Source organism: Pristis pectinata, chromosome 35 (genome assembly GCF_009764475.1).
Source record: "Pristis pectinata isolate sPriPec2 chromosome 35, sPriPec2.1.pri, whole genome shotgun sequence".
Classification (NCBI taxonomy): domain Eukaryota; kingdom Metazoa; phylum Chordata; class Chondrichthyes; order Rhinopristiformes; family Pristidae; genus Pristis; species Pristis pectinata.
This window is the reverse complement of record NC_067439.1, coordinates 10,040,618-10,059,125: the sequence shown is the minus strand read 5'-3', so window position 1 is coordinate 10,059,125 and position 18,508 is coordinate 10,040,618.

Below are 18,508 nucleotides of genomic sequence, written 5' to 3'. Positions count from 1 at the left end.
AGTATAGATAGGGTGAATGCATGCAGGCTTTTTCCCCTAAGGTCAGGTGAGACTAGAACTACAGGTCATAAGTTTAGGGTGAAAGGTGAAATATTTAAGGGGAATCTGAGGGGGGAACTTCTTCACTCAGAGGGTGGTGCGAGTGTGGAACGAGCTGCCAGTGGAAGTGGTGGATGCGGGTTCAATTGTAACATTTAAGAGAGGTTTGGATAGGTACATGGATGGGAGGGGTTTGGAGGGATATGGTCCGGGTGCAGGTAGGCGGCACGGTAGTGTAGCGGTTAGCATAACGCTTTACAGTGCCAGCGACCCGGGTTCAATTCCCACCGCTGTCTGTAAGGAGTTTGTACGTTCTCCCCGTGTCTGCGTGGGTTTCTTCCGGATGCTCCGGTTTCCTCCCACATTCCAAAGACGTAAGGGTTAGGAAGATGTGGCCATGGTGTATTGGCACCGGAAGAGTGGTGACACTTGCGGGCTGCCCCCAGCACATTCACAGTAATGCAAAAAGATACATTTCACTGTGTGTTTCGATGTACATGTGACTAATAAATAAACATCTAACTTAGATGGGACTAGGCAGAAGATCAGGTCGGCATGGACTAGATGGGCTGAAGGGCCTGTTTCTGCCCTGTAGTACTCTACTGTATGACTCAACCATAGAATAAAGTGGGGAGGTGGTTAGACTCTCTTGCTGGAGATAGTTTTGTGACTGCTCATCTTTTGCTTACTGCTCATCAGCCTGAATGCTGTCCAGGCCTAGCTGCATGCAGGCAAGGGGTGCTTCACTTGCTGAGGACTTGCAAATGGAACTGTATGTCTTGCAGTCATCAGATCATTCCAAAGGAATCACATGCAGGAGGTGGGTTTAACAGAAGTCAACTTTATCATCTGGGGAAATGTAAAATGTACAGCAAGATTCCATATATAAAGAATGACCCTCTGGATTTCGTGATTGCTCTTCAACTGACAGCCCCACAGAGTACCAGACGTATCCTGGAGATTGCAATACTAGCAGATGATGCCTTTGTGGTATGGATATTGCACTAGGAATGAAGCATCCATTAAGATTATCACCAAATAGCATCGACATGCTGCCTTTGGTGTAGAAAAAAATCCAAAAAGCTTTGAGAGGTCTTGAGGCCACAGAGGACACTATATAAATGCAGGTCTAATTCTTTTTCCCTACATGAACCATGGCTGAGTGGGAGGGGAGGAGAAGGATTTTCCTTGGGTGACAGAGAGGGGAGGGTCTCACCCCCTCTGACATCACAGCCCGCCCATCAACTTCCACCCTTAACACAGCTCCTCTGGCACCCCCCAACATCTGGGCCCTTGGCCCCGACCCTTCCTCAGGACCCACCCTAGCTCCAGTATTAAGATGCTAAGTAACAGGAGCAGGAGTAGGCCAATTGCCCCCAAGGATCTGCTCCACCATTCAATATGAACGTGACTGATCCAATCTTGGCCTCAACCCCACTTTCCCATTCTCTTCCCATAACCCATGATTCCCTTGTAGTCTGTTAATGTCCACCTTGAATATACTCAAGTATAACTCTTTGGGTAGAAGAATTACAAAGATTCACAGCCCCCCGAGAGAAGAAATTCCTCCATGCCTCCCATCTTATTCTGAAACTATGGCTCCCCCTGTTCTAGATAGGCTGCTGGAGAATCGTCGCTTAATATCCATCCTGTTGATCCCCTTCAGAAAATGATATGTTTCAACAATACTTCTGTACTCCAATGAGTCCATCAACGGTGCTGAGGTCGAGAGGGTTGAGAGCTTCAAGTTCCTGGGAGTGAACATCACCAATAGCCTGTCCTGGTCAAATCACGTAGATGCCATGGCCAAGAAAGCTCAACAGCGCCTCTACTTCCGCAGGAGGCTAAAGAAATTCGGTATGTCCCCCTTGACACTCACCAACTTTTATCAATGCACCATAGAAAGCATCTTATCTGGATGCATCACGGCTTGGTACGGCAACTGCTCTGCCATGGACTGCAAGAAACTGCAGAGTGTTGTGGACACAGCCCAGCGCGTCACGGAAACCAGCCTCCCCTCCTTGGACTCTACCTTTCGTTGCCTCGGTAAAGCAGCCAGTATAATCAAAGACCCCACACACCTGGGTCATTCTCTCTTCTCCCCTCTTCCATCAGGTAGTAGATACAGGAGCCTGAGGGCACATACCACCAGGCTTAAGGACAGCTTCTATCCCACTGTGATAAGACTATTAAACTGTTCCCTTATACGATGAGATGGACTCTGACCTTACAATCTACCTTGTTGTTTGACCTTGCACCTTATTGCACTGCACTTTCTCTGTAGCTGTGACACTTTGCACTGTACTGTTATTGTTTTTACCTGTACTACCTCAATACACTCTGTACTAACTCAATGTAACTGCACTGTGTAATGAATTGACCTGTACGATCGGCATGCAAGACAAGTTTTTCACTGTACCTCAGTACAAGTGACAATAATAAACCAATACCAATAGCGGCCCAACCTGCTCAACGTTCATACGTAACCCTTCCGTTCAAGGGATTAACCCAGTGAACCTCCTCTGCACTGCTTCCAATATAAGAACATCCTTCCTTAAATATTGAAGCCAAATGCCACTGTACTCCAGGCGTCATCTCACCACTGCCCTGTAAAACTGCATCAAAACTTCCCTACTTTTACATTCCATACTCCTTGCCTTAAAGACCAGTGTTCCATAGTCTTCCTATTGTTGTATCTCGATGCTACCTTTTTGTGCTTCCTGTACTAGGTCCCTGTTTCAATCCCCACAGGCAAATCCTGCTCGACGACATGACAGAGCAGGAATTGGCAAGGCCTTTCCACAACACCGGGGAGTGTTTGTTTGTCACTACACAACTGCAGCATGTTGTAACAACGCTGTTTATGTCTGAGCCCCACCCAGAGTAGGCTGACACCATTCTGCCATGCTGAGGGTGCACCCTCTTTGTGGAGGGGACTTTGACCTTTCGTCCTATTTATTACTGAACTGGGTGAAGGAATGGTATTTTCTATCCAGGTTCATGGATGGTTTTTGCTTATAAAGTTACACTGAGGGGAACAGAAAATTACAGAAGGACATGGACATTGAGCATGATGTCTCTGCTATAGACCCAAGGGAGATGGATGAGGCATTAGCAACAGTAACAGAGCAGAGATCAGGGAGACCTGATACACAATGCAGTCAGTCAGACGAATGGAATGTTGGCACGTACTTTGAGGAAGCCAGAAGACAAGGGAGAGGAAACATTGCATCAGATGTTTACGGCTTTGGTCAGTTCCCATTAACTTTGCTTGGTCCCAGGCACCTTATGTCAGGAGGAGCTCCTGTCCCTGGAGGAAGTTCAGAGCAGATTCCCCAAGAATTCTGAGTAACCCATTAATGTTCCAGTCACTGATTCCAGTTGGTGCTGGTTTTAGGGTTTGCTCTGATAACATCTTAGTACAGGATCAGGAAAAGAATTTGCATTAACACAGATCATTGAGCTAGGTATGTGGGCTGAGGATTGGCAGATGGCTTTCAATCCAGATAAATGCGAGGTATTGCATTTGGGAGATCAAACCAGGGTAAGACTTATACAGAGAATGGTAGGGCCCTGGGGAGTGCTATGGAACAGAGGAACCTATGAATGCAAGTGCATAGTTTGCTGAAAGCAGCATCACCAGTTGATAGGGTGGTGAAGAAGGCGTTTGGCACGCTGGTCTTCATCAGTCAGGGCATTGAGTATAAGAGTTGGGAAGTCATGTTGCAGTTATATAAGACGTTGGTGAGGCCGCACTTGGAATACAGTGTACAGTTTTGGTCGCTCTGTTATAGGAAAGATGTTATTAAACTAGAAAGAAAGAGTGCAGAAAAGATTTACCAGGATGTTGACTGGACTTGGGGGCCTGAGTTACAAGGAGAGGTTGCGTAGACTAGGACTTTATTCCCTGGAATGTAGGAGATTGAGGGATGATCTTATAGAGGTAAATAAGATCATGAGGGGCATAGACAGGGTGAAAGCACACAGTCTTTTCCCCAGGGAGGAGGTGCTAAAAACAAGAGGGCACAGGTTTAAGATCAGAGGAGAGAGATTTAAAAAGGACACCAGGCTCAGCTTCTTCATGCAAAGGGTGGAGCGTATTTGGAATGAGCTGCCAGAAATAGTGGTTGAGGCGGGTACATTAGCAACATTTAAAAGCCATCTAGATAAGTCCATGGATAGGAGAGGTTTAGAGGGCTATGGGCCAAATGTGGGCAGATGGGACTAGCTCGCTGGGCAACACAGTTGGCACGGACGAGTTGGGCCGAAGGGCCTGTTTCCATGCTGTATGACTCTACAACTATTCATGTTCATAGGTGGCTGTGCCAAGTCTTAAGTTCTGGAACCTACTGCCCCACCCCCTCTCCTCCTTAAAGCCCACCTCTGATCCAACAGCCTCTGGTAGTTTGGTCTCAAGCTTTGTTTGGCTGCATCCCTTGGGTCACCTTACCATGTTAAAAGCACTTTACTGATGATGTAGTACTTTGAAGCACCGTTGTGATGAAGAAGCCAATTTTTGCACAGCAAGCTCCCAGTGTGATAGCAACACGATCACCTGTTTTTGTGGTGTAGATTGAGTGAGGAAAATTGACCAGGTCATGGTCGAGAATTTCACTGTTCTTTTCTGAAATAGTTCCATGGAATTGTTGATATTCACTTGAGAAAGAGCTCCATGTCTCATCTGAAAGATGTCCCCTCTGACAGTCCAGCACTCCAGGGGTGCTGGGAGCAAAAGCCTGGACTGCAGTCACTGGAGGGGGACTTGAGGTCATGATGTCCTGACTCTGGAGGTACAAGTGTTACCCAGTGAGTCAACAGAGCAAAGGGTTGGGCCATACGTAGGGATCGTAGAGGTGGTGTACAGTTCTGGTCTCCACACTACAGGAAGGTTGTTGTAGTAATAGAGAGAGTGCAGAAGAGATTCACCAGGATGATGCCTATTCATCTTATCTCTGCCCCTCATAATTGCAATGGGGAAGAAGTGGATTGTCAGCCAGCAGAGTCTAATCATCTTGTAAGTGGTAACATCAAATCTCCGACCTTTTCCGAAGAAATTATGGACTCATCAATGCAACTTAATCAGAAGCAGACTGACCTGGCTTCATCTGTTAATTAAGAGGTGTCTGGACGAGCACATTAATCTGCCTCGGCGTGGAAGGCTCTGGGCCATGTGCTGGCAGATGGGGTTAACAATGATGGGTGCCCAAAGGTTGGCATGGACACAGTGGGCCAAATGGTCTGTTTCCATGCTGTATGATTCCGTAACTTTATGTCTCCAATTACAGATATCCTAATAGATAGACCAATCAGAAAATCTTGCGTTCAATCTTGCTGAAAACTTTACAATTTCAGACCAGGCCAAAGTGCTGTGCCTGGGTACACAAGGTCTTAGCTGAAGAGGCAATGAGGGCCACCAGCTCATGCACATAATGCAAGACCTGGTGTGGCTTCAAAGATGGTTTCAGAAGTATTGGGGCTAACATTTAGAACTGATATGGGCAATGATGTCAGACAAGTTTTTTTTGCAAATACAATATTTAAAAGCCATTTCGACTGGTACTTGGATAGAAAAGGCACAGAGGGATACAGGCCTAATGCAAGCAAATGGAATGAGCGTAGATAAGTATAATGGTTGGCCAAAAGGGCCTGTTTCTGTGCTGTACAGTTCTAGGATTCTATGAAAATTTGCTTGCTACCATGGTGGCAGATCACACTTGCAACTCATCAGGAAACTGGGCAGGATGGGAGATAAGGGATAAAGGGGTTGGTGTGGGGCTCAGGATCCTCCATCATTGTTTGCTGGAATTGGTATTGGTTTATTATTGTCACATGTACCGATGTACAGTGAAAAACTTGTCTTGCATACCGCTCATGCAGATCAATTCATTACACAGTGCATTGAGGTAGTACAGGGTAAAACAATAACGGAGTGCAGAATAAAGTGTAACAGCTACAGAGAAAGTGCAGTGCAGGCAGACAATAAGGTGCATGGTCATAACGGGGTAGATTGTGAGGTTAAGAGTCCATCTTATCGTACAAGGGAACCATTCAACAGTCTTATAACGGCGGGATAGAAGCTGTCCTTGAGCCTGGTGGTACGTGCTTTCAGGCTTTTGTATCTTCTTCCCGATGGGAGGGGGAAGAAGAGAGAATGTCCAAGGTGGGTGGGGTCTTTGATTATGCTGGCTGCTTTACCGAGGCAGCGAGAAGTATAGACATGGAGGGGAGGTCGGTTTCCGTGATGTGCTGAGCTGTGTCCAAAATTCTCTGCAGTTTCTTGTGGTCACAGGCAGAGCAGTTGCCATACCAAGCCGTGATGCATCTGGATAGGATGCTTTCTACAGTGCATCGATAAAAATTGGTGAGGGTCGATGGGGTCATGCCAAATTTCTTTAGCATCCTGAGGAAGTAGAGGTGCTGGTGAGCTTTCTTGGCCAGGGCATCTACGCGGTTGTTTCGGTTTCTGTGAAAGAGTCGGACCCTTTTTGATAGCTTTTCACTGGAACCCTTGTGGGCTGATGCCCCTAAACATGTGTACTATTTTATAAAGAAGATAAGGCCATTCAGCCCAGTCAGTCCATGCTAACACTGATGCTTCACTCAAGCCTCCTCCTGCCTTTCCTCATTTAAATCTATCAGTGTAACCCTCTATTCTGTACTCCCTCACATGCTTATCCAGCCTCCCCTTAAATGTATCAGTGCTATTCATTACAATCACTCCCTATGGGACTGAATTCCCTGTTCTCACCGCTCTTTAGGTAAATAAGAATCTTCTCAATTCCCCACTGGATTACTTCAGTGACCATCTTATACTGGAGGCTTAGGATCTTAGGATGGCAGCTCCCTCTCAGACCGTCTCATTAACTGCATTCACCAATGTACTTGGAAAACAACTTTTAATTATCTGATCATTCTAAAATCAGAAAATGGTGTTAATACTCAGCAGATCAGAGAACATGAGTCCAGGGAAACATTTTAGGCTGACGATCTTTGCTCAGGACTGGGAAAACCTGCAGTGAGAGGGCCAAGAAGTGGACAGAACAAAGAGGGCTGTGATACAGGACGTTCCCTCTCACCGAACTTCCCCTCCTCCCTGGTGAAGCAGCAGTTCACTTGAACTTCTTCCGATTTAGTGCACGACATTCAGTGCTCAAGATGTAGTCTCTGCTTGGGGAAAACCAAACACAGAATAGGTTGGGTGACTACTTTGCAGAATCCCATTCACTCTGCAGGAGTGACCCAAAGGCTTGTCATTTTAGTTCTTCATTCCACTCTGACCTCTGTCTTTGGTCTCCTACACTGTTCCAACACCGTCTCAAGGAACAGCACCCCATCTCCCAACCAGCCACAAGCCTCAGCACTGAATCCTATGATTTTAGGGAAACACACTTCACATTTCCAGCATTTCTTCCCCCTCTCCTCTTCTGGTATTTCAGCCTCCTTGTTCTTCCACCGTCACCAGACACACGATGTTACCCTCTTTCAGCCAACACCAACATCAGCTGGGTCACCAATCCCTCCTGGTTTCTGTCCTTTCTTAAAGCTTGTCCCATTCTAACTTTGGAGACACAGGAGACCACAGACCCTGGAATCTGGAGCAACAAACAATCTGCTGGAGGAACTCAGCGGGTCGAGCAGCGTCTGTGGGGGGGAAAGGAACTGCAGACGTTTCTTTTCCTGCATCAGGACTGAGAGTGGAGAGGGGAAGATATCCAGTATAAAGAGGAGAAGGGGCAGAGGTGAGATTTATGAAAAGGGAAGTCATACTTGACATACCTGTTGGAGGATGCTTGAGGTTAGAACTGGCAGAGTAAAGGGAACTGTGGCGTGGTGTATTTAGACCTTCAGAAGGCCTTAAGATGACAGGTTATGAAAAATTAGAGCAAAGGGATTGAGGGTCGGTTAATGGACACAAAACAGAGTGGTAATAGATAGCAACAAACAATCTGCTGGAGAGACTCAGCGGGTCGAGCATCATCTGTGGGGGGAAAGGAATCATCGTTTCGGGCCACAGGCTTCAGGTGAGGGGAGAAATTTAAAGGAGACGTGTGGGGAAAGTTTTTCACACAGAGGGTGGTGACTATCTGGAGGGAGCTGCCAGAGGAGGTGGTGGAGGCAGATACAATTACAGTGTTTGAAAGGCATTTGGACAGATACTTGGATAAGAAAGGCACAGAGCGATATAGGCCCAATGGAGGCAAATGGGATTAGCGTTGATAGATATCATAGTCGATGTGGACGAGTGAGCCATGAGAGCCCGTTTCTGTGCTGAACGATTCTATGAATGTGGAAAAAATATGGGGTTATCCACTTCGGTAGAAAGGTAGTAAAGTGGTATATTTTGATCAGTGGGAAATTGAAGATGCTGGAATTGAGAGAGACCAGGGCGTACACAAGTCACTAAAAGTTAATGTGCACATACAGTAAGCAAATAGGAAACAAGTGCTGTCTTGCCTTTACTGCAAGAGGATATGTGTAAAAGAATGAAGGCATCTTGCTGCAATTATACAGGTCCGTGATAAGGCCGCACCTGGAACATTGTGTACAGCCAGATCTCCCCACCTAACGAAGGATATACTTGAAATAGAAGAAGTACAATTAAGGTTCTTGTGAAGATGGATTTGTCCTATGAGGAATATTAAACAGGCTGGGCCAATTCTCTCTTAAGAATTTAAGAATGGCCTACTCTCGCTTCTATTCTTTACATTTGTCCTCTGATTTTATTTAATTTTCCTGGCCTTCACAGGATTTTGTTTTTAGTAAATGCTGAACGTGGATTCCTCGTCATTTAAATATTCTGCCTGTGTATTTCTCATGTTTTCACAGACTTCTTTGGAACTAGGCCATTCAGCCCATCAAGTGTATGTCTGCTCCCAGAGCATTCTCATTAATCCCAATTTCTCCATTTATTTCCCCGTAACCTCTTCTCCCCACATTTCCATCAACTCTTCTACCAATAGGCTACACACCAGGTGAGATTTACAGCTGCCAAACCCACCAACCCGCACATCGTTGGGATGCGGGAGGAAACCGGAGCGCCCGGGGGAAACCCATGGGGTCATGGAGAACGCGCAAACTCCACACAGATAACACCGGACATCAGTCTTGAACATGGGTCCCTGGAGCTGTCAGGCAGCAGCTCTACCAGCAGCACCTTCGTGCTGCTTAATGAGATGTAACCCTAGGTCTCTCTGCCCTCAGATGACCGCAGGATTTCCCAGGGCTCTATTCTGAAGAGCTGACAAGTTTATTCTCCACAGTATCCTGTCAATATTACTTTCTCGGATTAGCAACTAAAGTAGTTTTTTCCAGTGTTGAAACACTGGAAGCATCACAATTTGTGCACAGCATGTTTCCACAACTATTTTTAAGATATTATTTACTAAAGATAAATATTGGTTAGGACCCTGGGGAGAATGCCTCAGCTCTTCAAAGTAATACTGTGCAATCTTTGGGATAGGAGGCGGGAGCTCAGTTTAACACCATCTCTGACAGTGTAGCACTCACTCTGAGCAGTTCTAGGAGCCACAGCCTGGGTGTTTGTGGTCAAGTCGCCAGAGTTTAGCCATAGCCCAAGGCCTGCTGACTCAGAAGCATAAGTAAGCCCACTTCAGGCTGTGAAACCAGCAAACAGCTTTTCATTCACTTAGGACAGGCCTATTCTTAGAATCTGGATCACATTCTCTGTGCAAATGCCAAGGCTCACGCTGTGTCTTGGTAGGGATGACGTCAACTTGTAAACTAGTCTTTGAGAGATCGGAGTTATTAAGAACCTGAGTTATAGTTTCCTGTCACTTGTGACTGCCCATTGTGTGGGGAAGCAACAACGTCATGTTCCAACTCGTTCTAACAGTTAAACAATATCTTTTACAGGGAAGCGATTACAACTCTCACACTGGTCTGGCATAAACAGACTCGTCCAAATCCTGTGTTCCAATGTTCTAACACAGCTTGGAGCCTTCAGTTAAAATCAGCGGAGCAGAACCTCTGGCATGCTGATATTTTGCAGGAAGTGGTTGGAACAAGCCCTATTAAAAGTTCATCACAAAAGATGAACTGTAAAGTTGCACTTAGTTTCAAAGATTCATATTTTCCAGCTGTTTTGCCCCTACTTTCCAAATTCACTTCTAATTGAAAGCTCCAGCACAACTATGTTAACTATTCACGGATTGTGAACGGTTTTCAAATTCCACATCTTCTCTGCGCCACAGAGTCCTTTTTCAACAAAGAGTTCTGAAGGAAGAACGTCCGCTTTAGATCGACGGAAGCTTCCTCTCCTCTCAGGCAGGAGGTTGTACGTCTGAGTCCCAATCTGGGCGTAATGTCTAGGCTGATGGTCCGCTGCCTTGTTGAAGGTGCTGCCTTTACGATGGAGTGTTAAACCAAAATAAAAACAGAAGCTAAAATGGGATGTTCAGGATGTGAAGCTTGCCCTTGTTGGAGGACATTATACTTGTCAAACAAGAGGCCAATGTTTATCCCTCATCCAACATCACTAAAAGGGTCATACTGCTGTTTGTGGGAGTAAGAGCACAAGTTGGCTGTCCAATTCTCTATATTTATTTTTCAGGATCTGGCAGTTGCTGACAACGCCAGTATACTCTTGCCCATCCCTAACTGCCCTAGTGAAGTTAGTGTTGAGTTGCCTTCTTGAACTGCTGCTGTCCATGTGGTGAAGGTGCAGTTGGGGAGGGAGTCCTAGGACTTAGACCCAGCAATGGTGAGGGATCAGTGGTATATTTGCAAGTCAGGATGGTGTGTGGAGAGATACCTGCAGGGGATGGTGTTGCTATGGGCAGCATCCCACTTGGTGGTGAGCTTGCAGGTTAGAGAGGAGCTCCTGTAGTAGCCTGGGCATGCGACTTCAATGCATTTTGTTGCTACACACTGCGGCCACTATGCATCAGTGGTGAGGGGTGACGGATGGGGTATCAATCAAGTGGGCTACTTCATCCTGGATGGTGTTGAACTCGCTGAGAATTGTTGGTGCCTCACTCATCGGGTAGGTGGGGGGGTTCCATTACACTCCAGACTTGCGATTTGAATGGAGGAAAGATTTAGTGGTGTTAGAAGGTGAATCTCTTGCCATGGGATACCCAGCCTCTGACTAACTCTTGCAGCCAGAGTACTTGTGGCTAATCCAGACATGTTTCTGGTCAATGGTGACCCTCAGGATGTTGATAGAGGGGAACTCTGATGGTAACATCATTGAACGTCAAGGGTAGTCGGTACACTCCCTCTTTGTGAAGATGGTCATTGCCTGGCCCCTTTGTGGCACAACTGTTACTTCCCACTTATCAGCTCACGCCTGGATGTTCTGTAAGTCATGCTGCACGCAGGCATGGGCTGCTTCATTTGCAAGTGGAATTGAAAATTGTGCAGAGTGTAGCGGTTAGCGTAACGCTATTACAGCGCCAGCGACCCAGGTTCAATTCCGGCTGCTGTCTGTAAGGAGTTTGTACGTTCTCCCCGTGCCTGCATGGGTTTCCTCCAGGTGCTCCGGTTTCCTCCCACATTCCAAAGACGTACGGGTTAGGAAGTAGTGGGCGTGCTACATTGGCGCCGGAAGCATGGCGACAATTGTGGGCTGCCCCCAGAACACTCTACGCATAAGGTGCATTTCACTGTGTGTTTCTATGTACATGTGACCAATAAAGAAATCTTGTCTTATCAAATCAGCAAACATCTTCACTTTTGACCTGACGATGGAAAGAAGATCATTGTTGAAACAGCCTAAGATGGTTGGGCCCAGGACACTGTCCCAGGGAACTCCAGCAGCAGTGTCCAGTGTCGGAATGATTGACCTCTAAAAACTGTCTGGTTTTGTGCAAAATATGTTTCCAACCTCTGGAAAGTTTCCCCTATATGCTCATTGAATTCATTTTCACCAAGACTCTTTGATGTCACACTTGGTCAAATGCTGCCATGGTGTCAAGGCCAGTTACTCTCACCTCACCTCCAGAATCCAGCTTTTGGTCCATGTTTTGGTCATTGACTTCAGGAAGGGGAGCAGTACACACGCTCCTGGTTATATCAACAGTGCTGAGGTCAAGAGGGTTGAAAGCTTCAAGTTCCCAGGAGTGAACATCACCAATAGCCTGTCCTGGTCCAACCACATAGATGCCACGGCCAGCGCCTCTAGTTCCTCAGGAGGCTAAAGAAATTTGGCATGTCCCCTTTGACCCTCACCAATTCTTATGGATGCACCACAGAAAGCATCCTATCCAGAGAGAATTATGGACACAGCTTAGCACATCACAGAAACATAATCAAAGACCCCACTCACCCCAGACATTCTCTCTTCTCCCCCCACCCATTGGGAAGAAGATACAAAAGCCTGAAAGCACATACCACCAGGCTCAAGGACAGCTTCTACCCTGCTGTTATAAGACTATTGAACGGACCTCTTGTACGATAAGGTGGACCCTTGACCTCACAATCTACCTAGTTATGGCCTTGCACCTTATTGTCTGCCTGCACTGTACTTTCTCTGTAACACTTTATTCTGACTCTGTTATTGTTTTATCTTGTAGTACCTCAATGCACTGTTGTAATGAAATGATCTGTATGGATGACATGCAAAACAAAGTTTTTCACTGTACCTCGGTACATGTGACAATAATAAACCAATTTACCAATTTTGTTAGGACCCAGGTGTTGTTGAGGTCTGGAACCCCAGTATCCAAACAGAACAGTGGTGAGCAAGTTACTGTTGAGTAAGTGATCCTTGCTAGCACAATCAACAATACCTTCCATCACTTTGCTGTTGATTGATAGGTGACTGACTGGGTGGTAATTAGCTGGATTGGAATTTTCCTGCTTTTTGTTAACAGCAATTTACAGGACAATGTACGCACTGTCAGATCGATCCCGTGTTGTATCTGTAGTGAGACAGTTTGGTTGGAGGTGTTGCTAGTTCTGAAGCACAGGTCTTCAGTACCACAGCTGGGATGCCACTGAGCCTCTGGATTTGTCCAGGCCTCTGGATTATTAATCCATTAACTGATGTGCCACCACCAGAACCTGAAACATTAACTGTCTCTCTTTTCACAGAGGCTGCCGGACTTGCTGAGTGTATCCAGCATCTTCTGTTTATATTAGTGTAGAATTGCAAGCTTTTCCCTTTCTATGTCACACCACAGTTCACCAACAACACCCCCCCCATCCACTCACAATGAGTGTGGCCAAGGAATCCAACAGCACTGACCACCTGCTCTGTGCCAGTGGGCTCCTTGAACACGACAACAGTCTCATAACACATGTGTACTGTCACTCACAGAAGATGCACAGAATCAGGACCAGCGGCTGGTTAACGTCACCCTCCTTCAGCTAACTCCATTGGCATTACCTCCATTCCCACCTCTCTTCTATGTTGTGGTTCAATCACTGATACTGGCTGCAAGTTCCACATGCTCACCCGGTCCCTGGGTTCTTGTCTGAGTCCCTCGTCAGATTGATTAATGATGATCTTCTGTTTATTATAATGAACTATTCCAAACTGTTAAAACCACGATTAGCCCTCACGCTACTGCTGTACATAGGAGAAGGCAGGAATTTAAATACATCTCCACGTTACACACATACATACTTACAGAATAGAATCACACAGCACAGAAACAGGCCCTTCGGCCCACCTTGTCCATGCTGACCATCGAGTACAAATATACTAATCCCATTTACCAGCACTTGGTCCGTAACCTACTATGCCTTGGCAATTCAAGCGTTGGTCCACATGCTTCTCAAATGTTGTGAGAGTCTCTGCCTCCACCACCCCCTCGGGCAGTGTGTTCCAGATTGCAACCACCCTCTGGATTTAAAAAAAATTCTTCCTCAGATCCCCTCCAAATAGTGATCTTACTCCACACCTTAAACCTCTGCCTGCTGGAGTTAGAGTCTCTGCCTTGGGGAAAGGTTACTTACTACCGTATCTATGCCTCTCATAATCTTGTACACCCCTATCAGCCTCCTCTGGTTCAATGAAAACAAATCCAGTCTCTCCGGTCTCTCCTCATAACTGAATTATTCCATCCAAGGCAACACCCTGGTGAATCTCCTCTCCACCCTCTCCAGTCCCACCACATCCTTCTGATAGTGTTGTGACCAGAACTGCACACAGTATTCCACCTTTGCCCTAACCAACGTTTTATAAAGTTACACCAAAATCTCCCTGTTTTTATACTATAAGGCCCAGCTAATGAAAGCCAGCATTCCATAAGCTATCTTCACCACCTTGTCTATCTGTTCTGTCACCTACAGGGATCCACAGACCTGTAGATCAAGGTCCCCCTGTTCCTCAACACTCCCTCAGGCCCTACCATTCATTATGTATCCTTAATATGGGTCCAGATGAAGGATCTCGACCTGAGACGTCAACTGTCCATTTCCCTCCGTAGATATTGCCTGTCCTGCTGAGTTCCTCCAACTCTCCATGTGTACCTAGCATAGATGTTAGGCTAACTGGTCTGGTTCCAGCCTTCCTTCCTGCTAACCCTCACGTTGCAGATAATGCCTGGGTTGGGACACGCAGTGACTCAGCAAGGGGGATGAACGGAGAGGGAGAATCTGAACATCAGAACTATGAAATGGGAGCAGGTAGAGAATGTGAGCAGGAACAAAGGGATGTTAAAGATGCAAAGTGCAGAGCTGTAGGACATGGCCACTCACCTTCTGCAGATCGAAACTGCAGCCACGGGCATTCCCAAGTGCCCAGGTTGTGCCCGTTTACTGTGGGACATGTGAAACAGCCTTTGTTTCAGTACTAATCGGGCTCCCTCCCTCAAATCTTTCTCCAGTACTTTGACAACTGCATTGATGCAACTTCCTGCATTGAGGTAACTTCCTGCATTGAGGTACAACTCAGAAATGTCATCATTTTTGCTGTCAATTACCACCCCGCTTTCACCTTCACATTTCTGATTCTTCCCTTCTCTTCCTGGATTTCACCTGAGGGGATAGATTTGAGTCAAATGTCCATTACACACCCCTGGAAGAACTCCATGTCATTCTCCCAGTTCATCCGCCTCCATCACATTTGCTCCAATGACTAGACTTCCCGCACTGTTGTCTCCGAAATGTCCTCCTGAACCATGGCTTCCCCTCCACCAGAGCTGACAGAGCCCCTGACTGCATCTCAGCTATTTCCCGCATCTCTGCTTCCCCCTTCACCTCCTGCACAGACCAAGGATAGACATCCCCTGGTCCTCACCTTCTACCAAGCCAGCCTTCACATTTAACAGATCATCCTTTGCAATTTCCAACCCTGCAACAAGATTTCACCACCAGACACATCTGCCCCTTTTCACCATTCCCTTTGTCCATATCCTGTTGCAATCTATTTCTATCTTCTTTGCAGTTCACAATGCTGCCAGGTTTTGTGCCATCTGCGGACTTAGGCAGTGTGACTTGCACCAAGTCTCGTTCATTAATCAAAGAAAAGCAATGGTCACAACACCTGGGGAAACCACTATTCATGTTCCTGCAGTGCACAAAACCATTCACCACAGCCTTCCGTTGTTAATCCAGGGTTTGATAAAGAAAGAAAAGGAACATACAGTAGGCACAGAACAATGAAAACAGGCAGGCTCTTCAGCAGTCTAGAGAGTGTAAGGGGGTGCTTGATAAAGAAATTAGGAGGACAGAGGGGGGAGGGGCACAAAATATCTCCAGTAGATCAAATTTTAAAAAATCCCAAGGCATTTTATATTTATGTTAAGAGCAAGAGGATATCCAGGGAAAGAGTGGGCCCACTGGAGACCAAAGGGGCCATCTGTGTGTGGGGCCAAAGGAGATGCACGAGGTCTTAAATAAACACTTTCTGTTTGTATTCACCAAGGAGAAAGGCATTGTAGTGGGGTATTTCTGACTAACTTAGAGTTTTTTTATGAAGTGGTAACCCTATCCTAACCTATTTTGTTCTCTGCTCATTCCTACCAACCTGCATGATTTTGTTTGGGTTGTGGGAGGTCGGAACGTTCATCCAGGGCAAGTTGATAGGAATGTGGGGAGAACAAAATGGCTGAGTAAAAAATGGGGGCTTGACGGCTGGAGCAGACTCAGTAGGCCGAAGGGCCCGTTTCCAAGTTGTACGTCCCCATGACTCTATGGCATCAAACACTCCGCCCTCTCGACGTGTTTAGTTACCACTTCAAAGAGCTCAGGATCTTCTATCCCTACCCGATCCACACCTTCCCATGTGTTGATAACTTCCGTCCCTGAGAATTTTTTTTCAATAATTTCCAGACCACTGTCATTAGTCTATAATTAGTCTATAAGTAGCCTATAATTACTTGGTTTCTCCCATGAATAAAGGTAACTCATTTGTTGTCTTACAGTCCTCTGGCACCTCACTTGCAGCCAGAAAAGATTTAACTGTCACTGACAGGGCCCCAGCAATCTCCTCCCTTGCCTTCCAAAGCAGCCTGGGGTACAACTCGTCAGGCCCTGGGGATTTATCCACCTTTACACCCCCTCTAAGGTGAATACAAACAGAAAGTGTTTATTTAAGACTCATCCATCTCCTTTGTCTCCCCACACAGACAGCCCCTTTGGCCTCTAATGGGCCCCACTCCTTCACTGGATACCCTCATGTTCTTATGATACATAAAAAATACCTTGGGATTTTCCTTAATCTGATCTACCAGTGATAGTTCATGGCCCACTTTGCTCTGCTAATTTCTTTTTCAAGCACCCCCTTACACTCTCTATATTCCTGAAGGGCCTCCCAGTTTTCAGTGTTCTGTACTTACTATATGTTCCTTCTCTTTCTTTGTCAAACCCTCATTAAGCTTTGACATCCAGGGTTCCCTGTACTTCACCCTCATGGGAACCCGTTGGCCTTGAACTCTCACTATTTCACTTTTAAAAGACTCCCACTTTTCAAGTGTAGATTTACCTACAAGCAGCTGCTCTCACTCAACGTTTGCCGGGTCCTGTCTAATGATATTGAAATCGGTCTTCCCCTGTCCATAGAACATCGAACATGGAACAGTACAGCACAGAAACAGGCCCTTTGGTCCACGATATCTGTGCTGAACACGATGCAGAATTAAATTAAATCTCCTCCGCCTGTACATGATCTATATCCCTCCATTCCCTGCCTGTTCATGTGTCTAACACCACTATCGTATCTGCTTCAACAACCACCCCTGACAGTCAGTTCCAGGCACCCACCACCCTCTGTGTAACAAAAAACCTTGCCCTGCACATCTCCTTTAAACTTTCCCCTGCATTCTGTTATTGTCTTCCCTTGTACTACCTCAATACACTGTTGACATGAATGTTCTAATTACGTTCTTTCTTCTAAAAATTGTGTATAATTTATGTTTAATTTATGTTTTTCTTGTGAATGCTGCTTATCTGATGCTATGTGCCTGTGATGCTGCTGCAAGTAAGTTTTTCATTGCACCTGTGCACACATGTATTGTACATATGGCAATAAACAACTTTGACTTTGATCTGTATGGATGGCATGCAAAATAAATATTTTCACTGTACCTTGGTCTGAGGCTCTCATAATGTTATATAATTGTATATATAATTCTATATATTATGAATAATATATTATATATAATATAATTGTATGTACAATATAATTTTATATATATTTTTACTTAAAAATACATAAAATTATAAAATTCTATCAGGTTTACACCCTCACCATCCGGGACATGCCCTCTTCTCGTTACTACCATCAGGGAGGAGGTACAGGAACCTGAAGACCCACACTCAACGGTTCAGGAACAGCTTCTTTCCCTCTGCCATCAGATTCCTGAATGGTCCATGAACCCATGAACACTACCTCGTTATGCTTTCTTTTTCACTATTTATTTATGCTTGTAATTTATAGTAATTTTTTGTCTTTGCACTGTACTGCTGCCACAAAACAACAAAAATTTCACATCATTTAAGTCAGTGATAAGAAATCTGATTCTGATCATCCTCTTACACTCCAGAGAAAGTAATCCAAGTCTGTCCAACCTCTCTTCATAGTTAATAAACTCCAATTCAGACAAAATCCTGGTGAACCTCTTCTGCACCCTCTCCAAAGCCTCCACATCCTTCTGATAGTGTGGTGACCAGAAATGCACACAATATTCCAAATGTATGCACCCAGGTTTATACAGCATGACTTGCCAGTTTTTATTCTCAAAGCCCCAGATAATGAAGGCAAGCATGCATGCCATATGCCTTCACTAAGGCAATCACAGGTAATACTGGGGAAGCTGAACCCCGGTTACTGCTACTGTCACCTCTCTGTGATTTAATTGCTTCTCAGTTTCCTGCTGACTGTTGGGACACAAGTCAGGTTATCAACAACCTTATCAGTGATCAGGTATCAGTAATTACAAGTTCCCACATTACTTCATCAGGGGAATTCCCTTGGGTGATCTAGTCTATATTTGTCCACAAGCACCATCTCTGAAACAGATTTTTGAGACATCATTTCTTTGTAGATTTTCAGGAGACTGCT